This window comes from Homarus americanus, unplaced genomic scaffold (genome assembly GCF_018991925.1).
Source record: "Homarus americanus isolate GMGI-L3 unplaced genomic scaffold, GMGI_Hamer_2.0 scaffold33468, whole genome shotgun sequence".
In the NCBI taxonomy this organism is placed as follows: Eukaryota; Metazoa; Arthropoda; class Malacostraca; order Decapoda; family Nephropidae; genus Homarus; species Homarus americanus.
The window spans coordinates 3,704,765-3,713,643 of NW_024714177.1; positions in this window are offsets into that span (position 1 = coordinate 3,704,765).

The window sequence follows — 8,879 nt, forward strand, 5'->3', positions numbered from 1 at the left end:
AGTGGTTGGAACGCCAATAGGGAATCTAATAGCATATGTGGTTAGGTTAGATAAATAGCTAACATATCCGTGTGTTTTATAGGACCATCGTTAATTGAGGTCATTAAGAAGCCCATCACTTTTTTGGCTAACAGCTTTTAGTAATTTATGTATATATATATATATATATATATATATATATATATATATATATATATATATATATATATATATATATATATATATATATATATATATATATATTCTCTGTGTTTTGATATCGCTTCTGTAAATATATAAACAACTCGGTAAATAATGTGTACTTTGGAATGGTTTTGTTTACATTACAAATCCTCTGTAAGATTAACCAGTCAGAAACTTCCATTTGTATGACGACGTTTAGGGGAGAGCATTATCATTGGCCCGCGAGTTTATACATCCTGTCAAACAGTTTCCTTTTCGAACACAAGTTACCGCCGCAACCCACCTCTTGAAACTTTACTTGATAATCATTCGTCTTGAGATATTGTCGAAATGGTTCATACAATCAAGAAAAACTACTTTAATCCTTGTTGAGACGTAGATGGTGGGGGTTGTAGGATGAAAGATGGCGGACAGGTGAGGCGATAAAGACTAGAGCACTCATTTTCTATCGTCATTATTCACCAGCTGGGAGCCACGATGTGTTGGTTCTTATAGCTGCTTGATCATGAAACACTTGTGACAATTAATGTATCTTGCTTAACTATTGGAGCAACTTTGTGTGATTCCCTTGCTATAGTTTCTGGTACACTTAGGTTCTCAAGACCAAAGTTTCTAGTAATAATGTGATAACCAAAATATTTTAAAAGTGATGTTCCTGTGTAAAGTTTCTGAGGCCTGGTAGTGACGTGGTTTCTCTGTACATACTTGTCTCCAATAACTCAGGTTTACTTCCTTTGTGTACATAATAATCGTGTTCACTTTACTGGCGGCACATTCTTCCCCAGGTATTGGTGGTGCTCTGTTTCAGGTAAAAATTGTGAGAAAATTAATATTAAACTCAATATTCCAAAAGATTCAGTAACTTAAAAACTTCATTAATGCTTCAAAAAATATGATGGATAGATATATGAGCGATAGAGGATAGGTGTAAACAGAGCTACCTAGTATGAACCAATAGACCCGTTGTACAGTAGTTTCCTCTGTAGGGTCGATGATATTGTCCCTTGAGATTTTATGTCCTATCGACGTACACATCCAGTCACCAGAGATACAATACATTCGTCTTATCAAGGGAAGTCTATCTGTAGGGCAAGTTTGGCTTCGGGAGAGTGTAGTGTGTACATCGAGGTGTTTCCTACTGGTCACAGATCCTCTTAAGACCTACAGCTACCAAGACACGACCTTTTGTCACTCGGTTGACCTTGACCTAATTTTACGATGTCGCTGGAATGTCAGACACGTCAATTTTTTTTTGTATCATAAAGTGTCATTTAGACCTCCCATGGTGTGATCTAGACCTACCATGCCGTGCTTTAGACCTACCATGGTGTGATTTAGACCTACCATGCCGTGCTTTAGACCTACCATGGTGTGATCTAGACCTCCCATGGTGTGATCTAGACCTACCATGGTGTGATTTAAACCTACCATGGCGTGATTTAAACCTACCATGCCGTGCTTTAGACCTACCATGGTGTGATCTAGACCTACCATGGTGTGATTTAGACCTACCATGGCGTGATTTAGACCTACCATGGCGTGATCTAGACCTACCATGGTGTGATTTAAACCTACCATGCCGTGCTTTAGACCTACCATGGCGTGATCTAGACCTACCATGGTGTGATTTAGACCTACCATGGCGTGATTTAAACCTACCATGGCGTGATTTAGACCTACCATGGCGTGATTTAGACCTACCATGGTGTAATTTAGACCTACCATGGCGTGATTTAGACCTACCATGCCGTGCTTTAGACCTACCATGGCGTTTAGAGCTCTACCGTATTCCCTAATAATTTTCCCATGAGTACGTAATTGGAATACCATGACGGCTGCAACTCGTAAGTAACCTTTACCTATTTTGACTATCGCAGAATTTCTCGTTATTTGTATTGTGATTGATGACTCGGGGGTCGTCTGTGTGTGTGTGCAGTGAGAGAGTCCCCACAAAGCCCTTTTCTTCACCGTGAATATTTAAACTTGTATTCAAATTCCTTTAAGATTTTCGTTGAATTGTTTGCGGTTATCGTGTAAAATAAATTTCTTATCTTTAAGTATTGATGTTTGGATTGTGGTGTTAGTGATGTATGATAACGTTACATTTTTGTCCAATCTTACTCTGTTTATTTGTTCTGTATTGTGTTAATGTTAGCAAGAAGCTTTATTCACGAGTTCTTTAAAAGATTAAGTAAAGTCTAGAAAAAGTGAACCAATTTATCCTTCAAATATTGGCTTTGTCCTCTAGCGCCGACAGTGACGACTTGGTAGTATAGGTTGTGATGAATGTTTGCTGTCGTAGTATTATACATAGTTGTCGTTTTTACTATGTTATGTTATGATAATGTTTTCCTTACGATTTTCTTGCCTAACAAACACACTTACACAACAAGACCCTAACCTACCCACTTAGTTATACAGTTTAAACCTCTCTACGTAGATACAGTTACTCTCAATAACTGTGAATTACCTCTACGACATACTAAATGGTTCCAGTGTCGTGTGTGTTTTTACGAAGCTTAAAATTATTCCCCTGCTGAGGCTATACAAATACCTTCTTCCTTCACCTTGTAGAGTTACCGTGTTCCACCTGTGAAAATTAAGGTTCTCGTGGGCAGGTACTCATTAATTCTCTTTCTCAATAAACGATACTGAGCCAATAATTGATTAAGGTAGAGTCTCGGTGTGATTCTGATGCCATTGTGGTTTAAGGGCACACCAGTTTGGAGGTCTCTTATGTGTCTATAGTTAGATTAGGTTAGATTAGGTTAGGTTAGGTTAGGTTAGGTTAGGTTAGGTTAGGTTTGTTCTGGTGTTGTTTAATATCGGAAATAAATATGACTTGTACTATAGGGCGTGAGAAGGATAGAGGGCTTGCGAGAGGATAGAGGGCGTGGGGGAAGGATAGAGGGCGTGTGGGAGGATAGAGGGCGTGTGGGAGGATAGAGGACGTGTGGGAGGATAGAGGGCGTGTGGGAGGATAGAGGGCGTGTGGGAGGATAGAGGGCGTGTGGGAGGATAGAGGGCGTGTGGGAGGGATGGGAGGAGAGGGCGTGTGGTGAGATAGAGGGCGTGGGAAGGAGACAAGCCCCGAGGGAGAGAGAGAGAGAGAGAGAGAAATAGGTCCCAGGAAGCGTCTATTTTCAGGGCTCGAATCTTTACTGCCCTGTACCACTGTGTGCTCTTGGCTGGCTCATGTCTTGGCTCCTTACCCTGTGACGTGGCTCTCTCTCTCTCTCTCTCTCTCTCTCTCTCTCTTTCTTTCTTTCTTTCTTTCTTTCTTTCTTTCTTTCTTTCTTTCTCTCTTTCTTTCTTTCTCTCTTTCTTTCTTTCTTTCTTTCTCTCTCTCTCCCTTTCAATCTCTCTCTATCTTCCTTTCTCTCTCTCTCCTCCTTTCTCTCTGTATCCATCTTCCCATTTATCTCTGTACATTAGCTCTCCCTCTCTCTCTCTCTCTCTCTGTATTCATCACACACCTAATTTCGTCAGTGTTTTTTAGTTATTCTCTCTTATATTCATATATTTATTTATCATTGCTACCTCTTGAATTACCATCCTTATGTTGTGGAAGACATTGAAGAGGGGTAAAATGCATTAGCTACCCATAAAATAGGATAGAAGAAAACGTACATTTGTGACCCATTATATAGAAAGTGGGAAAATATGTTATTTACCCTTATCTCGTCGAATTTTCTGTGAATTATGGAAATATTGTTCATGTTTATTCTATTGGTATCATTCTTTCTGTGTTTTTCTGTTTTTCTTTATGTTTTTTAGTGTATGGTGGTCGCTAGAGGCACCGGTGACTGAGACTTTTTAAAACCTGGTTCATGTAATTGATATTTTTCGTAAAATGATTATTATATGGGACTAAGAGAGCACAGTGACCTTATATAGATGTTGCCCTGTTGTGTAGTACGTCGAGTGTGAGATGCCGGAAGAAGTAGCAGCAGTGTTGGTTCAGGTGTGGTGGTGTGTGTCACGGGCGGCAGGAGCCAGGAAGGAGAGTGTGTTAGTTCAGGTGGTAGTGAGTGAGGGTGTGTGTCAGCTGAGGACTTGTGGTGTTTATCAAATACTATTATACGACAAACACACTTCAACACATTTTACAGCCGTCACTGTTGCTTCTTTGCATTTCCAACTTTTTTTTCATGTTCTGCACCAGTCACTATGAAACCACCAGTCAAATAAAGCCAACATTTTCACTCTAAAACACACATTTTGCCTCCAAAAACATACAGTTTATGTGGATGACTTTCTCCACAGCTCAGACGTGTAAACAATTGTATTCCATGCTAGAATGGCCTAACAATATGACTGACGTTAGATCCTTCCCTCCACAGATCCCTTGATGCATTATCGACCTTAACGTTTAGTTGGAGAGTGTCAGCCCCGAAACTTGGGGGCAATGGGCGAAAACTTTGCCCCGAGCTTTACAAAGAAGCCTAAACTCCGCCAGGAGGATGATGGCAACAAACTTATCTTCGACTGCCAGCTCTCGGCATCCCCACAGCCCTCCATCGAGTGGTTCCGTGGGGACATCCTGGTGAAGGAGAGCTCCAGGATCAAGATCACCATCAAGCCTGGAAGTGGGCGTAACATCCACGACGTCCAGCTCATCCTTGACGACGTCGAGGAGGAGGATGCCGGGCTCTACAAGGTCAAGGCCAAGAACAAGTACGGCGAGGTGTCGGCTTCCATCAACCTTAACTTCAGTCGTAAGTATTTGTTGTCCGCTGGTGGACTACACCCCAGCCTGGTGGGTGGAGGGTGGGGGGAGCCACCGGGAGGGGGGGAGGGGGGAGGATTAGGTACATCAGGCATCAGGAGCCAGGATAATCAGACATAGATTGCTTAGGCATGAGTCATTCATTTATTCCACAGGCGTTTCTGTCTGAGAGAGATAGATAACATAACAGATGGAATTCTTAAAAGTACAGTACGTCAGGAAGCCAAGTCAGTGTTACATGTCACCAAAATCTTAACTCGGAGCAAAACTTAAACACCTAAGGGACACTTGCTGCTGATAGGTGACTTTCTCTGGCATCAGGAAGGGGCTTAAGCCACAGTGGCAGAAGTCGTAGGCGTCAGTGGAAAGACTATAGAAATATGAATAAATTTGGAGACTTGAACTTTTTAAAAATTATCAAAATGTATTAAAACTGCACAATAGGTTAGCCAAGTCTAGCTGAGAGAACGAGAGGCAGCTGAGATTAAGTTGGATGAGTAGCCTTTCTGGGTCTCTTTACCTCCTTGATAATGATAGCAAATAAAGTGCTGGGTCTTAGATAAACGGGAGCCATAGTAACAACAGATAAGACAATAACAGCTAGAGTTAAATGGGCGAAAATACTCCAGCAATGCTCACTTAAAAGTTCAACACTGCATTAAGGATCCTAGACTAGTTTAGACAAGAGAGAATTGAACCCTTGTCAAGATAGATTCTAACTGGGGTAATGTAGGGTAAAAAAAAAAAATCTTGCATGAGACACTATTCACCTTCTTGCTGATGCTGAACCCTAGTTAAGTAAGATGATGGGGTGCATGTTGTGTGTATAGAACCCCGGCCTGGCCACACCACACACACACCTGGTAATTTAGGGCCTGAACCAACCACTAGATGGCCAGAGACTTGTTCCTCTCTTGATATTTTGATAAGAGCGAGTGCTGTAACCCTCGTGGCCTATAATACAAATATAAACTAATTTTACCCCAATTCAGTTTTATTTTGACTTAATATCAACTCAAACGTATTTATTTTTCAAATTTTCTTTCAACACAATTTTTTGGAGCGTTTATAAAAAAAAGTGATAAATATTCTCTTAGGACAAATTCATTTATTTTGTTTCATTCTTTCATTAACTTAAACACAAAAAGTCGTTCATACATTCCCTTTGATCTTGATAACCCTTAGATGGAAGCGTAACGCCTGGCATCAAACTATTAATTACTTTACTTTCCCATAAGAGAACTTTGAGTATTAAAAAAATGCCAGAACTTACGAGAAAAAATCAAAACCTTGGCTAATATCCTGATGATAAATCCACCTTCAATTCACAGCCTAAAGATGACGACTTTAGCGAATCTGATAAAGTAATGATAACAGATCTGTTCTTATCAAAGCTAACAAAACTGTAGCACAAACAATTGCTGAGTTATCAAAGCTGGTGATAACAACCCCTTCTCCTGTGTTAAGATGTCAATAGAAGTGACACTAAGATAACACGCCTTAGTCCGTGATGGAAGTGACAGCCTTTGTGTCTCTAATGAACCTAAAGATCACAAGTGTTGAAGAAAAGCAAAAGATAACTCAAAATGAACCAACTGCTACAAAATAATAATAATAATAATAATAATAATAATAATAATAATAATAATAATAATAATAATAATATAATAATAATAATAATAATCTAGCCCCCAAAACGTCAATGGGAAAACAAAACTTAACAATACCATAACATCACCAGTGGCAGCATACGACGCGCTGAGCAGTGTGGGGATAACAACAGCTACGGATAACGAAACTAAACTTTTCACTGTCAGAATACATTAAGCTAATAGCCTAACAGTGCCAACCTAAGGCAAGCTAAACAGTGCCAGGAGAGGTGTGTGCTGGGCAACCATAACAACATGTACTACCTGTGTGTGCGTGTGTGTGTGGAGTCACCATGTCTCTTCCGCCTTGAGATGCAATATGCACAGAGTCACCTTCCCTCCCCCCTCTCTGCCTCACCTTCCCTCGCTAACCCCAAGCACGAGGGATGTCTTCCTTGTCCTCTGGTTAACTTTGTTTCAAGACGACAAATATTGGTCTTCCAGAACCAACAACTTGTCTTCAGGGGACAAATATTCGTCCTTTGGTCCTTGCATGTTGCTCTCAAGTGACGGTGGACGAGCCATTGTATCTGGATCACTCGAGTGTATAGACAAGATGGTCATTCTCGATGCGCGGGCTCTCTTTAAACGTGTCAGGGGCTCTGGATGTGTTTAAAAAAAGCTTCAACTATCTTTCATGGCTTTCTATTATAACTTTATTCGACCCAAGTTCTGAAGTTAATCAAGTAAATCACCATTTTATCGATAGCCAACATCTCTATACGTGACTTAGTTCCTGTGACTCACTGACAAACGAATTTTACTCACTGTCAAAAAATAATTCTACGTTGACGCCTCGTTCGATATCTCCGACTTACTGACATATGTTAACAGAGTAAGATCGAGCATCATCCAGGTATTTCATTTACTCTTTTTCGATATTTTTCTTCATAAAATTCAAAATCCGAGATGAAATAAGTTTGTGTTTATAATTTTAGTTCTCTTAAATCACGTCGATCACAAAAATAAACTACAGGTATTACACGAACTACCTAAGGCGTTGTTTGTTACGAATTAGATAAACATTTGCTGTGTTACCTGAGCTTCGCTAACTTGTCGTCCTGTAAAAGTTGTTTTCCTGATAAAGACTCGAGCCAAGAACCTCGACGCCCGATGAGTCCGATTAATTCATTATTTTGGGAAAACCTGAATGTTTGCCAAGTGTGTGAAGGGGGCGGGGTGGGTTGGGGGGGGGATCAGGTACCCTTCACTTTCAATATATTCTTAGTTCTCTTGACGTTCGGTTTCATTAAGAATTATAACAAAATGACAATATAATTTTTATCTGAAAGCATATCAGTCATCGTTTCTTCTTATCAATTGTGTAACTTTATATTCGAGTATTTTCACACACACACACCAAAAAAATCTTACAGCATTAAGCTCATGTGTATTTCAATTCAATCAAAACGTCAGGCATTTTCTTTAAATAACTAACTGGATGAGAGTCGATAGCAAGTCATTAATTACTCTTAAAAAAAAAAAATATGATGGCCTCGGTTGCTTTGCTTGGTTGGATGACAGAGATAGAACGCTTGAAGGCAGGTGGCGGCAGCGGTTATCGATGGGTGAGGCTGATGATGGGTCGAGAGCAGCCAAGTGACACAGAATAAGTCCTCATATATAATCCCTTTCATCATTTAATAGCTCAGCAGTCTCCCCTTCACCTCACAATAGCCTACCCGTTTTCTTTGGTGATATTAAATCCATTTTCTTTTATTTGAGGCGTAACTACGGTAAGAGTATCCAGATATGCATGGAATTTTGGGGAGAACCTCATTCCTTCTACCTTTGTTCATTTAATTCAGATGGAGAGATAATTTGTATGTTAATTCTTATCTCTCATTATGTCTAAATTATAATTGGGAATGCAGGTTGTGTCCCGTATGTTTGTGTGACCAGACATTCGTGACTCCAGACCCACAGTAATGCCTTATTTTTCTTCGTTAAGGTGACGCCCCCAGAGACGTTCTTTCTGACTGTGGGCTCGCCTAACTCTTATTTTCTTTAAATTTAAGTTTTATTTTTAAGATCTCTTTAAGGATTTTATTTGCAATTTTATTAAGTTTTTTGTTTTATTTTAATCTTGTGGCTGTAACACAAGACCTGAAGATAAGAAAGAGGAACAATGGGACGTCTTTCTTATACTCAGTCAAAATAATATCTTCTATGGGCTTCCAAAAGACGCTTCACAGTCTCCACTATAACCGGACATGACCACCACACCCACCCCCCGGCCCCCACACCTCCTGTAGGGCGTCTGAAGGGAGGTGGGTCTTGTCCTGCACCGCCTGTAAACAAGACAGACTTTCTGACAG